This window comes from Barbus barbus, assembly GCF_936440315.1.
Source record: "Barbus barbus genome assembly, chromosome: 9".
Classification (NCBI taxonomy): Eukaryota; Metazoa; Chordata; class Actinopteri; order Cypriniformes; family Cyprinidae; genus Barbus; species Barbus barbus.
Genome location: NC_136737.1, coordinates 15640322 through 15659317, shown reverse-complemented (window position 1 = coordinate 15659317; position 18996 = coordinate 15640322).

The window sequence follows — 18996 nt, the reverse complement described above, 5'->3', positions numbered from 1 at the left end:
AGGAACTTGGATGTGGGAAATAATTACATTAGATCTAAAAGATTAGCAACATAGCACTGTGCTACAGAACACAGTTAGCTGACTAGCTGTATAAGATTGTGTGCTATGCTAATATATTACTTCACAGGCATTACTGGCTTGTACTTTTACATCCATAATATTATAAATTGACAGTTTATTGCTGGTCTGTGGTTTTACAGTGCTGTAATTTTTAAAGATTTCATATTATTTTAAGGTGAGCTTAAAGGGTGCACTACTATGAAAATCACACAGTTTCAGTGTGACATCAATAAGAAAAAGTATAATTTTATAGATATTGTTAATAATAGCTGTTCATATTAAAATATGTATGAACTTAATACATGACCTAGACTATTTATTTAGCAAAAATCCTGTCATTATAATAAATATTACATGAAATTTCTTAAAAATTGCTCCTGCTCCAATTAAGCTCAGTGTGTTCTTCCACATTGAACGTCTATGTAAATACTTCATAAACAGACTTTACATATAAACCGATGGTTGTCACTTTAAGTTAAGTTAATTGATTTTCTATGGATTCTGTCGACTCAAATCTGCAGACTGGCTCTGATCTTTGGCAACTAGCATCAACTTCTCCAGACTGTAAATCTGTGGAAAATCAGGGCAAAAATCATGTAGTGTATTCCAGCCATAAGAGACAATAGATAAGTTTACATCCATGTAATAAGAGGCTTTATAATGAGGCTAGTTTCTGTGTTCATCCCCATGAATTAAACGTTTTATTGGTTTGTTTCATCTGATTTTTGAATGTGTTACTTAGCTGAACATGGACTAGTCTAGATGTTGCAGTGTGCTTTGATGACACTTCACTATAAATATATAACTGATCGACTTGAATGCCTTGTTGCTTGATTTTAGTGTTCTGCTTTTTTTGTGATTGACTTTGTACCTTTAAAAATATATATTTTTACGATTAAAAATATATAAACAACTGTTGTTAAAATAAACAACAGTTTTTAATAAAACTTGATGTGAGATTAATGGGAACGGGTGTGCTTAAAGGGTACAAAAATGTACCCATTAAGCACAGCCAGACTTTTTGAATTTAATGATGTATATCTTAATTAAAATGCTTTTGTCATTTAAAATAAAATTAAATATTTTTGTGTGAGAGATTAATATTTTATTTGAATATAACGTTTTGTACTGAAACCAATATCTTGTGCACTAAAAATGTCTCAGTGTAGATTTTGGTGAGCTTAATAGGTACGTTTACCCTAGTTGTTAAATAAAGCTGATTAGCATGTAGCATTTAACATCAGATAACTGATTATTTTTTGTCTGCAATTGTAGCATACTTGTCTTAATTGTTTAGTTGCTGATGGGTTTTTCTTAAAGCTAGTAAATTGCTAAATGGCTCCCTAATATTATCCAGATGAACATCTATGTATATATAAGCAACTCATTTTTAAAAAAACTATATTTGTTCAGAATCATAGAACATGTTTTTTAAGACACATCTGCATGTTATATCTAATTAGCATGTCAAAGTTTCACTCTTTATTTAGTTTAAGTGCTAATAAGCTATTTTCATGCTCAAGTACAATATACCAGCATTAACAAAAGCATAAAATTGTGCTTCACCTTGATCCCAAAAAAGCTACCGGCCCTTTAAAAACACGCTAGCGTCAACCGCGGCTGATTACAGTCGGAGGGAAAACAGGCGTTTGTCCAAGTCACTGATTATGTCATTTTTAAGCCCCCAAAACACAGCGCTGCGTATGGAGTGTGTGTGGGGAGTGGAGTGGAGTGTGTGAAGGAGAGAGCGGGAAATGGGAATGGAGTGCTGTTTGTATGATTAAACTGTCGGCTCGGTGGCACAGGCCACGTTGAAGAGCCGGGCCTGAGATTTGACCGTAATGAAAATGCCCCCGAACTGCACCCCCACCCTTTCAAAACGTTTCTTCAGGCTGGTTTGGCTCTGTCCATACGTTGAGAAGAGAAAGGAGACGTGGAACAAGATAGACAGACAGCGAGAAGGAGAGGGAATGAGAAAGTACCGTTCCGTAGCAAATGGTTTTGTGGCCGCATGAGATGTAGACAGATGTAGACAGGAAGTGTAAGGTTGGGGTGAGGGTTAGAACTAGTAACTTCAAATTAGTGTTGAGTTTTTGTACTGTACCTCATATCCTACCATTAAAGGGATAGTTTATTATTTACTCTCCCTCATGTTGTTCCAAACCTGTATGACTATGTCGCACACGAAAGAAAATATTTTGAGAAATGCCTTTTTTGTGCATACAATGGAAGTCAATGAGGTCCAAAATGTTAAATGGCTTCCAATGTACTTACTGTAATAATATCTTCTCTTGTGGTCTGTATAAGAAAAAAGTCCTCTAGATTTGGATTGACATTTTCATTTTTGGGTGAACTATCCCTTTAATGTTTTGTTCACACTGCGTACAAATTCCATTTGGTTTTAATCCAGTTTTAAGACTGACTATCAATATTGTACTATTGAAAATGATTAAATCTGATGCATTTGTTCGAGTTTTACTCTGTTCTTGCTATTCATGACATTTCGTTGGTGCGTGCACACCAAAAGCAAATTGAATTATTTGCAAGTGTAGATCACATACAAAGATGATACGAAGATGCAAATAGATGCACATTTGTGCCTGCTGATGCGAATTAGGTGATGCAATTCACGAACGTGTGATATTTGACACAATTGTTTCGTTCACACAAGTTGAAAAAGTTTGCTTGACACGTTATCACGCAAGCCAATCAAGAGCTTATTGACGTGTTCGGTTTGACATGTCCGGTTGTATCAGAAACTGTTGGAAAGCATTATTATATTTTTATTCATGCGAGTGACTCGAAAAACATCATGCGAGTAATTTAGAGTGATAACGCAATGTGAAAATTTGCTTCTCTTATGGTGAACACAATTAAACTCACAAGGAACATGAGAGAACATAAACAAGCCTTTTCGCTGCACTTTCCTGCATGTGTCCTAAACCACTTATTTGTTCACTACATAGCGAATGTCACACAGTCCAAGAAAGTGCTGGAAAATTAGTGTTTTCAGAAATTGCAAATTTAGTTGCATTTAGTTTTTGAATTCCAAAAAAAATATTTGAAATGTGAGCATTCACACTGAGATGCATTTTAATCTGATTTCCCACAACATTTGGATCATGTTCATAAACTTCAGATTTCATGTGCATCTTATCTAGACTACACACACTAAACTAATTTGAGTCATATATACCAAAAAAATATTTTTGCTGCTTTCTGTCTAAATAAAGCTTAAGATGATGCATAAATGACCAAAGGACAGTTCACAATAATCGTTCTAATTCTATGAGAATACAGAAGTCCACACCACAAATATAACGATAATGACACAGAGGAATAATGCCAATGGATGGATTTTTCTAGTTGATGTACGATAGAAACCTTGCCAGCCAATCAGAATCCATCTGGCTTAAAGACCTTGAATATTTAAAGTGGCAGATGATAAAACTACAGTGTGTGCTTATTAGAAACAGAACATTATTGTTTGTTGGTGTGGATGCTAATATAGTTATCTTTACAGTTCTTGGTGTGAATGGGCCTTAAATGAGGACAAAGATCGCAGATAATAGTGCACCAAGCACAGAAAATATTACTCTCCCCCACAAAGACTGTCTAAATATCGTCTCGGTTGAGCGTGGGAACGAGTAAAAGTGTCAAATATTCAGTCATTCGCTGGCTAGACTGCCCAGCTGCTCTATTCAGCTGCAGGTGAGGAAGGACCCTAGAGGTCAAGGTCAGGGGGGGTTGTTGTATGGTCAGACGTCTCGCTACACCCCAAATCATATTTGACTGGCAAATAAGGGGGTGCTTATTTACGGCGGATTCTTTTCTGCGCAAACCTAGCAACCGTATTTTTTCAACATCTGTTAATTTACAATATCATGAGCTTGTTTTAATGATGCCTATGGGTATTTATTTATAGCATCGGTCACAAGGAAGCAACATCGGTTTCGCTGCATTTGTTCCCGCTGTCCGTCTCCTGCAGTGTAAACAATGATACCCCTTTAAGAGGAGGGCTTTTCTTCCTCTCAACATGTTTCTCCAAAGAAACCAAGTTTTTGAATAGCGGACGAAGACACCAGCCCACCCTCTGGAAGATTCCATTATTCATCTCCATCTATGCTTCATTAGCTCAGCTGAAAAAGTCCTCCCCGCGCCAACCCCCCCTCCCGTTCCAGCATCTCAATGGACTGGTCCCCATCTTTCCCAGAGAGCCCCCTCTTCCTTGTCCTTCCCCATTCCCCTAATCGTCTCAGCTCGCGCTGAAATCAAGCTTAGAAACGCCGCTGTTGTGAGCCTCTCTCCTTCCTTCCCCCCTTTCCGGCTCATTCTCTCACCTAGCTCACACACGCATGCACACACACCCACCCACTGCTTAAATCCCTATCAGCATGTCAACAAAATGTCCGCCCAGCTGGGGTTGACACTCGCTCGCCTCTGGGGCTTCACCTCCTCCTCGCTGACCCCCCTCGAACCCTCGTGTTCATTTGTTCTAGAGCTGCTCACGGACTCAAATGTATGATGGTAGTTTGTGTTTTAAAGAGTGATTGGTTCTTGCAGAATCCAGCACCTGTGTGTTGTGCCAGTCATCAATATGAGGTTTACCTAAAACATGTCTGATATAATGCTGATAAATATCAATGTTCTCGACTGAGATGAGAAAATGAGGAAACTCTAGTTATTAGAATGGATTTTAAATATCCATATAAACATTTGTAATAGTTACGTTAACAAAAAGTAGAACTAAATATATTACCTATTTATTTTTACACATGGATATCCTTTTATGATTTTATGTATGTTTATGTGCATTATTAAAATTGCATATGGACATATTTCTATATTACCCTGGTGCAATTTGATTGTTTCTGTCAAATTAACAAATAATTTTTACATTATTATTATTATTAACAACAACAATCTTTATCTTTTTATGTTTGTTTGAACATTAGACAGGTACACATTAGCAAATATTAGACACAAATGAACAAATCATTTTCAGGTTTATTATTATTATCATTATTAATAATAATAAAAATTACAACAACAATCTTGATCTGCTATGTTTGTTTAAACATTAGACAGGTAAATTAACAAATATATTAGACATACAAAATAACAAATATATTCACTTTTTATTATTATGAATAATACTAATAATAATAATAACAACTGAACAACAACAATCTTTTTATGTTTGTTTAAATATTAGACATATGTACAGAATAATCAGAATACTGAATTATCTTTTTAACACATATGTATGTCCTTTTATGTAATTATGTATGTTTATGTGCATTTGCAGAAATTTGCAGTTACCATATAGGCATATTTCTGTCCTTAAAATCCGTTGATGTTACTTGGTGTAATCAGGTTGATTCAGTCATACTAAGAGGTAGTTTTGTCTTGTACCATTATTATCAGTATTATTAAATTTTTCGTTTACCTGACAAAAATATATGTTTTCAGTGCATGTACATGTTGCACTATTTGTGTACTTGCATTACCTTCGACTTTGCCATTTTATAATATTCTAATGCATTTGCCACATCCTGTCCTGCTTAGCAGCACTTTTCCCATCTGGATTGTTCTGTTATGATTACATAATTATGGGATTGCAGTAAGATCCTGACACTGTGGTGAATACGTGGCTGATTCAGTCGTGATGCTGTCTGATCTGTCTGTATATTATGATTTTTTTGGACACTGTCTTGCTCAGTGAAGTCTCAGCGGTGCTTAGTATCTGCCAGCGTAGCATAATTTGCATGTAAATGTATTCAGATGAAGGCAAGTAGGGAGACCACCGGCTTTGCTGGATCTTGTGTACCAGAGTACAGGTGTCTGTAAAAATGAGTCACATCTCAGCAGTAGATTATGAGAAGAAAAAATAGGCCTGTATTGCCAGAACAGGTCACATAAACCCCCAATAAATCGCAACTGAAAGTAATTCATTCATCTAATGCGCTGTGATCCGCACTGAATAATGAGTTTTGATGTTTGGCTCGCGGTATGTCAAACCCCGTTGTTTTGCATTTCAGACAGGCACGTTGCAGGCAGCCATAAGGAAGTATCCAGGGGTCCTCATGCTGTCAGTGGAGGGAGATGGGCGAGGGAGGGAGCGTGATGGTCTACCATACAGTACTGGCTGAAATCTAAAGTGAATGACTAAACAGGCAGCGTTTGGTCTATAAAGGTACCTCTAAAGGAAACTTTGTACTGTAAAATCACATCTAATGATCTAAAACAAATTCAGTTGAACTTTAAAGATAGCCAAGCACATTTTTTGTGTGAAAACAATGCTTGTGTAGAAAATGAATCATAAGTTGAATCATAAAAAAAAATATTTTATTAATAAACTTTCAAATTTACAGAAAATATTACTCTCCCCCACAAAGACTGTCTAAATATCGTCTCGGTTGAGCGTGGGAACGAGTAAAAGTGTCACATATTCAGTCATTCGCTGGCTAGACGGCCCAGCTGCTCTATTCAGCTGCAGGTGAGGAAGGACCCTGGAGGTCAAGGTCAGGGGGGTTTGTATGGTCAGATATCTCACTACACCCTGAAACAGATTTGACTGGCAAATAGGGGAACACACAGGATGTAAATGTGCATTTTACTGCAGACCTGGCAACCCTAGGAAAGTCTTTGCTGTCTGGATCTAAACATCTTCTCTTTCTCTTCCTGTGCATCTCTGCTGTCATTGTTTCTTGTTCATCGGACTATAAGAAAATGGCTCTGCTTTGTACAAAAAGCTTTTCTGAGTACATCGAGAAGAGTTTTTATAAAGCAGTGATAAACAGGGGAACAAAGCCCAGTATGAGCCCCCCCTTTATCAAGAGAGTGGTGTCATTGGGGACTGGACGATTTTCTCCACTGGTTCTGCCTGGTGTCTGTCTCTCATTCATCTGCTGGTCATGGTTATTTATAGCCCGCAGAATACCTGATTGATACAAACAGTGATCCAGTGGCATGTATTTTAATGTCTTTCTCGAAAAAACAGCTTGCGCTTACCATCATAATACAATTAGAATGCAGAATTATTACTGAAGTATTACTAAAGTTAAATTCAGTAAAATATAATATTATTAAACATACTAAGTTTTATTGCATATTTGTAAAGATTAAATTTTATTAAAATATTATTAAACAATTTATATATATTATACACACACACACTATATATATATATATATATATATATATATATATATTAATGTTATACAATAATTAACATATTAAAATAATATTTATTTTTATACTTTTTATTTAAACATGCTAAATAATATCATATTTTAATAAAATATTATTTTTTATATAAATCTTTGATTCTTCTAATATTAAGATGTTATATTTTTTAAACTTAAATTTTTATTATTTTTATTAATATTTCATTTATCAATTTTAATATTTATCTTATTGATAAATCTTGATATGGCATGCTAAAGCAAAAATGATACTTTATTAAAATATTATTTAACATCTATAATGTTTCTTTTGTTATTTATTGTTTTTAAAATATTGAAAACCTGTATACTATTAAAAATAATAATACAATTATTTAATTTTAATGATAGATATTTAAAATATTTACATTTTTAGTTTTGATTGTAACATGCCACATCAAGACATCAGTAATAAATAATAACAAACATAATATTCAGATTGTCTAGTGGCTAGTGCATGTGCTCTTGACACAATAATCTGTGGCGCTCATGTGGATGATGCAAGTTCAAGTCTGGCTAACAACATTTCTTACCATCACTTCCTTTCCTCTCTCTTGACAGTATGTGTCATTAGGCAATAAATCCAAAACTAAATGAAAACGAATGCAGGTCGTTTCGGCTGCATGATACCAGGGTTCTCCTCTTCCCTGCAGAATGATGCAACTATAACCAGTTATCAAGCTATGTTAACCTTTCTCATTCAGTGCACTGGACATTTGCCAGTCTGAGCGTGTTTAGTGAGCATATGCTTCCCTCATTCTATACAGGGCCTCCTTCTGTGCCAGCTTTATTTCAAACGCCGCTCCTCATACTAGCTGATTCATGACTGAGTGATGCAGAATTAGTATGCAGCCAACAGCTTGCCTCAAATAATAGGACCCAGGAGCTGCAGCAGAAGTCCAGGGGGGTTAACCAGCGCTCTTCCCCTCACCCATCACGGTCCTGGACTCAAATCTTAATGGGACATCAGACAGGACTGTCTGAATTGCGGACCAGACGCCCCCCTCCGCAAAATCCCTGCCTGGGTCGTAGGCGCGTTCCCTGTGTATGGAGGTGCATCCCAGACAGGCGATACCTGCCCCCACCCAAACGCTGGGTACATCAGACCGTCTCCTGACGGCTTTGGTGCGACGTGTCCTCCCAACCGGTTCTATACACGTTAGCTTAGCGTCAAGCTAGCAGTTTGTTTACAGTCTGAGAATTCAAATAATCACATTCATGCCTCTCGTCCATTTCAGATGCTAGCTGGATAATGAACCTTTTATCTCTGTAGTATAAAAATGAAAAGCCACGGACATTTTTCTTTTCCTTTTCTTTTTTTTCTTTTTTTAATTCAATACCATATTGTAAAATTGTTTTGTGATGCCTTTTTTGTTGTACTTTATTTCTTTGTCTTTGTATAGCAGTTATATAGATAGAACAGATATATATCAATTTGCTCTTTATTTGAAGAGTTCATTTGCAAAAACGGATAACTCCGTGAAATGTCCAAAAATGTTCATAAATCATGTTTTTCTATCCTGCATTCCAATTATTATCAATCAAACTGCAGTTGGGTTGTTTTGATTAAATTAAAAATGAATTACATTAAAAAAACGTAAAAAAACAAAAAGAAAAGCTAACTAACACAATAAAAAACATGATTTATGAAAATACAAAAAAATATAGTGTGTGTGTGTGTATGTATATATATATATATATACATATAGTGGTGTTTATCTGTATTTATTTTATACATTTTATTTTATTTGTACAAAAATATTTTATATATGTCTATATGTAAAGAGCTATATGAAATCTAGAGAAATTATGTATATTAATAAATAAATAAAGTAGTGAATGTAGTGTATGTATATAATATATATAATATAATAATAATAACTAATATATAATTTATAAAATAAATATATAAATAAGTAGTATATACCACAACAATAAAATATACATATTTTATACAAGTCTTTGTTGCTTTTATTGGCATTATTAATATTATTATTATTTATAATCTTGATAGTTTTGTCTGGTTTGAAATATTTCTTTCAATATTGTAGCAATGTGTCCTGTGGTGTGACAGCAAAACATTGAAGATAAACCTCTTTCATGCTATTTGTAACTCTAAGAATCAATATACATTTTTCTCATGTCCCTTGTATGTTAAGTTTTTTTTTTCTACATTTTTGCTATGTCACACCATAGGACACAGTCCACCTTTTATTTGTCAACTACCCATATGTGTGTGTGTGTGTGTGTGTGTGTGCCATGGTTGATTTCCATAACGCCATATCCGGCCGCCGTGACTTTGTACCATGACCAAGCAGACTAGACGTTGCGCACTGATGATTAAGCAGGGTCAATCGTTGAGCTGTCTGCACCTCAATCCCCAGAGGTGATATTAAGCACCCTAGACTGGAACCAACAAGCCCACCCACCCCCACAGCCCTGGGGTCAATCCCAGTGCCCAGACAGTCCTTCCCCTGACCCCTGTCTGGCTCTAGGCTCGGGGTCAAACATCACGGCTGATAAAGTCTGTTTCCCCGCCCCTTCAACCTGCGTGCTGGTAAACACACTCGTGCTGTGGCGGCAGGAGAGCAGCACACACACAGCGTCATCCCCGCACATGTGACGCTGAGCATCCCAACATCTGAACGCTGTCAATCAATTCTCAAGCCCCTCCCCTCTCATCCGAGTCTGCGCTCAAGCCACACCTCGTTCAGACGCTGTACAATGAACAGCTTGGCGATTTGCAAAAAGATGACGATATGCTATAAAAAATAGGCAATAATAGGAAGTACATTGTGATTCTTAAATGTAATGAGTGAAACTGCTACTAATTCTGTCATTTTTTCTTGTGTCTCCTCAGGTTTTGGACTAATTTTCTATGTCAGGATCACCACAGATCATCAAGAGGAGATGTTTTTTTCTTTTTTTCTTTAATTACTGTACATAACGGTTTTTCAGTAAGACTGTCGTTTTTGTTGAACATCTTTTTTTGTCATCAAGTAAGTATTTTTGGACAATAAAGGTAAGTTCATTTAAAAAAAAAAAACTTTTGAAATGTACAGGACAAGGGACAGTTAATAATAAATGAGACTGACTTACTGCCAGTTTAAAAAGTTTAATTGAACTTAGTCTTGAATAGATAGACAGACGGACGGACGGATGGATAGATATTCAGATATATAGATATTCAGACAGATATTTATGTAGATGTTAGATGTTCAGATATATAGATATTCATATAGATGGATAGATATATATGTATAGATGTTCAGATATATATATTCATATAGTTGGATAGATATTCAGACAGATGGACATTCGTATAGATAGATATTCAGATATTTATTTAGATTAGATATTCAGTTGTAGACATTTATTTAGATGGATAGATATTTATAGGTAGATATTCATATAGATGGATAGATATTTAGACAGATGGATAGTCGCATTCATATATATTCAGATATATAGATTCTCAGATATTTATTTAGATGTAATAAGATATATAGATGTGCAGATAGATATTCATATAGTTGGATATTCAGATGTATAGATATTTATATAGATGGTTAGATATTCAGAGAGATGGACATTCGTATAGATAGATATTCAGATATATAGATACTCAGATGGTTAGATATTCAGATATAGACAGATGGATAGATATTTATATATAGATATACAGATAGATATTCATATAGATGGATAAATAATGAGATGGACTAGAAGAGTTTATTTGCAAAAACAGATAGCTCAGATAAATCTTGTTTTTTATGTTATCGTGTTTTTATTTAGTTTTATTGTGTTATTCAGCTGTATTTGTTTAGTTATTTTTACTTAAAATAACCCAAGTGCAGTTTGATTGAGATTAATTGGAATGCCCCGATGCAAAACATGATTTTTGAAAATTGTTAGAAACAGAATCATCTGTTTTTGCAAATGAACTCTTCATATTCAAATAGATGTGTGTATATTTGTATAGATAGATAGATAGATAGATATTTATATACATAGGCAGATACGTTGATAGTTATAGATACTTACATTTGCTATGCTGTAAACTATTTCCTGCCTAACTGCCTTGAATTTAACATATACATGCAAGTGTTTAAATAAATCCTGCAAAAAATGTCTTTTTATCTGTGTGATTATTTTGACTTTTCTTAGATCTTTTGACATTTTTTCATGAATAAGGTACAATTGGATGTCCTTTGAGTAGTGTTTCAACACATTAGAGGCACAGATCCCATATTGATTTGTTGTAAGAATAATATTATAATGTTTGATGAACTATTATTATAACATAATTGTCCCATAATGAAACACAGCTCTTTTTAAATAGCTTAAAAGCCCTGTGGTGATTTTGACCTGAACCCACCTAAAAGGTCACAATCTTCTTGATTGCATTTAACAATTCAAATCTTACAATTTTGACAAACTGTTGAATTGCTATTAAAAAAAGAAATATATTTTATATTATTATAAAAAGAAAATATTTTTAATAGCTCATTTTAATTCCCAGGAGTGTAATGCAACCCCGTTACCGAATGATTGTGGTGTGACACCCAAAATTGTGAAATAATGTTATTATTTCATATGGTGAATATCAAAAATTCTACATTTTCTACATTTGTTTACAACACTATTACTTTTTTAAGTTAAATTATCTTTATTTTTATTTATTTGCATTTTAAAATTTGTATTACTGCTTGAAAATTATCAAAAGAAAAAAAAAACATCACAAATCAGGGATCTATTTAAAAATCTATTTAGTAACAGGGTTGCAAAACTTGTAAACCTCATATAAAATTAATAGAACGTAAACCACCTCATATAATATTTACTTCAACCTGACCTCAAGTTGACGATCAGCATTTTCATTACGTCAAAAGCCACCTTACCTAAAAAAATTTTAGGGGTTTCATTTGGTATCTTATTCGTCAAAAGAGCCTTTTGTCAGCTTTTCACAAACTGAGTCAGAAACAGAAACAGCCAGAACTCAGCCAGAAACTGTTCATTACCTGAGGAATCCAGTTCACTCAAACACACACACACACACACACACACATCAGTCCTGCTTCCTATTGTTTTCCTTTAACTGTCAGCTCAAGCGCTGGTCCAGTGCGCTCCAGTGCACCTACTGAAATCTGCCCCTCGGTCACCCAGCCAGACTGACCCGGGATCAGGGCCAAGCCACCCTGGCCATGACTCGGCCGCCGTGAGGCCAGACTTTGGCCTGAAAGAAAGTGAGAAGGAGAGATTATCATATTCTGGGCCGGTCCAGCGGAGGGTACGGTGGTATTGACCAGGAGGGGCCACCCATGGAGCGCCCATTGAGCCATGAGATGGCCTGATATACATGCTTACTGAGCATGGCAGATTCCCTTACTCTCAACGGGATAAACCCACACCGAACAAGCCTCTTTCGGAGAGATTAGGGTGGCAGCTCTTGTCCCCTTGGTCACCCTCCCTCAGCCATCCTCTGCCCAGAGACAGAGCTCAAACAGTCTGGACAAGCAGCTCCGGTAAAACAGTTCTTGGTGGTCTGCCAAGACGTTCATTGTCTTTGTCGGGAGAGGTGAGGAGGGAGTTTGGCTGTGAAGTCCTGCATCCTTTGGCTGTTGCGTTGTATTACATTTAGGCTTCTAAATAATAATAAATAAATAAAAAAAAAAAAAAAAAATATATATATATATATATTAAATTGTTTAGTCACCAAAATCTGTTTTGAAACAATATTGAATACAATCACACAAGTATAACAATAGGATTTTTTTATTTATAATTTTTTTGTTGCATTAAATTATTTGAATTTAGAAGTTGAAATAATCGTCAGCAATTTCTCTAACAACTTTTCCAATAAGATGCTTTTTAATTCACTAGATGTTGATATTTAATGAAATTATTTGTAATTGTTTATTACCATTCAATAACAAATACTGCATATACTTAGTTTTACTGGTTAGTTTAATAATAATAATAGTTTTATTAATTTGTATTTATTAATATTTAAAAAAAATATAGATTTTTAAATATTCTTTTATTGACACACTCTTAATAAATCAAGCCTTCACAAGATGAAAAAGACAAAAACAAACAAAAACACTGACACAAAACTGTTTTTACATTTTTTGTTGTGACTGCTGCTTCTTTCATCTTTGTGGTGGTTAAATAATGTTTATTCCTCTGACCAAACTGATCTGAAAAAAATATTTAAAAACTATATATATATATACAAGAGTGTTTGTAATGCAGTCTGTGGTGATGATTGTTTTCTACTAAGGAGATCAAAATAACGCAATTATATCACAAGGGTTTAAAAAACAGATGAAAGAGTGAATGTCGATTTTGAGATGAATTATCAGTTGCATATAACTAATATATGGACCATAAATCAAAACAAGTGATAAAATACGAATAATTACAGAAAATAACTAAAGCATTAAGGCCAAAAACATAAAATAATAAAATAATTGTGAAGATCTTAAATAGTATATAGGCTATATATTTTGTGCACGTTTTGCAATTTTACATTACATTAAAAAATAAACACAGAAACATTACATGAACACAAAAGCTAAGATTCCACAATTCATTTTTCTAATACATGTCGAATAGGCTAAAAAGTGTTGCATCTTCAGTTTGAACTGTCATATGAGAAATGCCTCAGTTGTTCTCACAAATGGATAAATAAATAAAGCAAACAAAATCATGACCTTAAAAAACATTTCAACTCCAGTAGATCGCATTATTGAAATGTCAGAACTAAGATTCCCTTTGACTCGTCTGAAATAGACTTGAGAATGAACGAGAGGTGCCGGTGGCGGGTCAACAGGGGGACTGTGTTTGCGTGTGTCTGCGCGCGGGGACGGGGGAGGTTACTCTGTGAACTTGAAGAGCAGTTTGTCATGCTAACCATGCTGGAGCTATTGAATTCACACACAGGGAGCAGATCTTTCACAGGACCTCGTCTTTTTTGATGCAAAACCAGTCAGACCCCGCACCCCCGGAGTTCATCTACATACATGTCTCCATATAGCCCTCTCCTCAATGCACTGGGGAGCGGGGGGGGGGGGGGGGGGGGGGGGGGGGGGGGGGGGTGCATGCAACACATATTTATGACAAACTCTACCTCGCTAGTTAATAATATGTTTGGATACGCATTAGTACCTCGTTTTATTTACAAGTGGAATAATGAAGCAGCACCATTGCTAGTTAATGTATAAATTAAGTTCCCTCAAATACAAAAGGCAGCATCATATATATCGCGATTATTCGCGGCTATGTCTTAATTGCAAAATAGTAGAAGTATACTATTTTTATTAAAACGTTATTTCGTTATTTATAGCCTAAATTAAATGGCATTTTTCCACTACAACAAATAATCCCTGGCAAAACTGATGTGGCTGAAGTGTTTCACATCATTGACCAATCAGAAGTCAGGACCGATAAGAATGTGTTTTATGTTTTACTAAATTATAACGATTTAATTATGTAGCCTACGATTGTTTCATTTATTTTAATCTGAAAGCCTACAGTTGAACTTGAAAATATCAGATATTTTGGCATTTAAATGCCATGATTACATTTTAGGTTCAGGGAATGCTTTTATTAGTAGCAGCAATTTATAAGTAAAGCCCTATTCTTGTTTTTTTTTTTGCTTTGCTTTTATTCCATTCACCTAACCAGTTTATTTGTGAATTTATTCTGTCTGTTGCTTGTTAATACATCAAATGGCGTGTTTGAATCAAATAGACGCACATTTTTCTGAAGTCTTGTAGTCTGTAATCTTGAAATTGTAGAGGAAGGGTCATTCTATTAGCAGCTTCAATTATGTGTCATTTATTGTTAAAACATAAGAGAGAATGCAGACCACCAACATTTGGAACAATGGAACGGTGAGCGCATCTGATTGGCTGAGACGCTACATTCTAATGGAACAACCAATCACGGTTCATGCTTTGACCCTAAACGCTTTTACTGCACCACCCGCTGATAAGTGGCAATATGCTCTTTCATATCAAATGAACTAGACTGTAGAAACGCGGGAAAGGCGAAAACAAGGGTAGATGCAGGTTAGTGTGAAAAAGCGGGCCGTGTAAAATATATATATATATATATATATATATATATATATATATATATATATATATATATATATATATATTGTCTTGTGTATGTTTTTGTTTTTTCGTTTTCCCCCCCTGCCTTTTTACAAGGCTATTCATGCCTTTCCATAATGTCGTGCGGGGCATTTTAATGTGGCGACGATTTATGGAAGGTTCCAGTGAGTGGATGCTTGTGAAGAACTGCCATAATGGGCCGTCGCTCACATATAACACACAGTACCGCATTTGTTTAAACCAGGAAGCCGTAAAGTGTGTTTTTTGACCGTTTTCTCTCTTTGTACTAGCCTGAAGCTCAGCGTGACTTCTAAACGTCTCTCAGATTTTCCTTATTCAAGCCTTCTGTAAATTATTCATGCGTCATTTAAATACATGCAAATGAGATTTCACCCTTCCCTGGTACCTATGGCAACGTCTGTGTTCTGTGGAAAAGGCGGGATTGGCAAGAAAACAAGCAGCTTGGACAGAAGTTTCTCATCTCCAGCTTCCACCCACTGAGCTGATGAATTAACAGGCACTATCACTATCGCGAATAATTCAAGATAAACTTTACAATTCACCACACAATCTCACAATATCTGGAGGTGCCAGAACGTTAAAGAATAATAATACATATTTTGGAGATTTTTTTATTCTCTTTTTATAAATATTGCTTTGATAAAATAATATTTATCATATTTTTTTTAGGAAAACAAATGTTTTTTTATATATATATATTGTTTTGCTTTGATAAAAAAAATGATAATCATATATTTAATATAAATTTAGATATTATTTTATACTGTATTTATATTTATAAGTAAATAAATGTATTGATATTTATATTATTATTTTTTGTTTGTTTGTTTGTGTAGTCAGCCTTGAAATCAAAAATCATCCTGATTTTATTTAGCCTAACATACATTGACCCTACAACAAACTTGAATGTTGAATACAAAACTCTATTATATAAACACACCGCTGGAATTTGTTACAATGTATTTCAGTTAAAGGGCACATACATAGTTCTGTCAAGGTCAAGGTCAGGCCAGAATAAAATCAGGGTTTTGCCAACCCTTTAAATTACTTTACTATACTGCCACCTAGTGGCATGGCTAAACTGACTATCATATAATGTGTCCTGTGAGTAGTGCCATATTTAATTTTTGACAGGAATGAAAACGAGGCTTTGAGGGACAATGGTTCAATGGATTGTACTGTCTGAAAACAGACTTTTAGTAGACAAGAACTCTATAAACAATTTTGAAATTTGTGAGTTGTGAAAATTACATGATCTAGGCCCTACATGAAAAAAATACGATAGTGCTTTTGAACCATACTATAGTAAAGTGTATTATACTGTATATATTTTAGTATTTACAACACTTTGTTAATGAATGCTACAGCATACTGTAGTATTAACTAGTGAACTGATAAACTGTAATAAATACTGTAGTATACTTTAGTTTTTACTACAGTAAACTGTAGTGTACTGTAGTATAATATACACTATAGTTGTAGAAAACTGTACAGTATTGGGTAAAGTCATTTGTTTAGGCTATATTACTATAGTTGTTACCACAGCAACAAAAAATTAATTCAAGTACTTTACTATAGTATTGTTCAAAAATACTATAGTATTTACTATAAATTACTATACTATTTGACTGTAGTCTGTCCCTCACAGCCTGTTAAATTCACTATGGCATCTAACCCAATAAGGTTATTAGGCTACTTAACTGTTATATAGTAAGATCTAAGATTTAGTTACAAATTAGATGAGCATTTTTACAACTACAATAATTTATTATAGTCTTTGCTGACCAATGTAAGGATAACTTAACCTTTGCTTCCTCCTAGTGGTATGAAAGAAGTCGTCTCTTTAAGAAAACATCCCGAATAAAGTCTTCGATTTTTCCCCTCTACAATTTACGACTAATTAAAGCTCATACTATAAATAACTAAAGTTGGAATCGTGGTTGCACATTTTTCTTGTTTCCAATGGCATAATGTATCTTACATTACACCCCCCCCTCCCAAAAAAAACAAGTTTTTAATTATTAGTAATAATTATTATGAACAGAAATATTGTATTATTTATTTGATTCATATTACAGTATTATAAATGATTGTAAAATAAATATATTTAATTATTTATTACTTCATTGTTAATTGACTTGTTTTGTTCTATTAAAATAATCGTTGTTAAACTTTTATTTTATTAACATGTCACCCAATATATAGGCTAATATGTAAATCAAGCATTTAGGCATCCTTTAATAACTACCATCCCATTAAAACCTAACCTTCAACTGATGTTAAAGATTATTATTATTAATGGTTTTACCATTCAATTTAAAACTGCAATTAAGATTTTAACTCATCTCTCTTGTGTTACTTTAATCATAGTTCAATTTTAATTTGATCTATATAGGCCTATTCATTTCTTAAATACAGCAACGTTTGTATAGTAATCAATATAAAGTGTTGAATATAGTTAAATAGTATTGATTGCTGTGTATTAACTGAATTAGTTTCTGACATGTATATATCTTACAATGCAACATAATATATCCATTTATTGGCATTAAAATATCAGGTTGTACATAAAAATATGAGCTGCCATACCTCAAAATAACCAACAGATGCCACCAGATATCTAAACAAGCTACTCAAACCTGCTAGATTGACTGCATCATTTTATAGGTCAGTGGATTCTGGTTTGATTTTTATTATAACAATATAACATAATCTCATGTAGGCTGGGTAAATAAATAAATTAAAGTAGGGAAAATCATTTTGGATGTTGTCCTACTATGAAACTAATCCCCTAGGGTTAAGCCTAGTCCTAGACTAAAATGTAAATCTGTTTCAACTGAAAGAAACTTGCTCCGACTGATCTTAAAATATATCAGTGCCTTTGTTTTGTCTCAAGATGCACACCAGTCATTTTTTTTTCTAAGCATGTTTATAAAAATTACTTAAATGTCCTAATTGAACTATGGCCTAATCCTGGCTTAGTCTAAGCCATGTCTGTGAAGCCGGGCCCGCATGTCAAAACAGCCTAAGATTTAGTTTAATTCCAAACCACAGCTGAAAGAACGACATGAAAGTTAAGTAAAGAGCTTTTTAAAATATATTTGTATACCCTATTTGTGCATTTATATGTAAATACCTGTAATATGTTTGTACTACTGAATATTTGCATTAAGTTTGCTTCGGGAAACTATACGACTTCTCCCTATTTCCGTTTGCCGGTGTTCTGCTTCCGGTCTGTCTAAAATCATACACAGCGAACTTGAGTTAAACATGAGCTCGGGTTCGACTTGTGCTGTATTGGGTTGCTACAACAACTCAAAAAGCTGCCCTGATAGCACACGTACATCTCGGAGACATCTATTTGATGTCTGCATTTACATCTGCAAGACATATTTTTTAGGGTGTTTGCTCATCTGCAATACGTCCATAGGTTTCCTTTTAGATGTCAAATAGACGTCTATTAGATGTCTTTAAGATGTTTATGATTTAGAATGTATGTAAAACTGACATCTGAAAGACGTCTGCCAGACGCTTGTAGACAGCAGATGCTTTCCAGATCAAGAGGT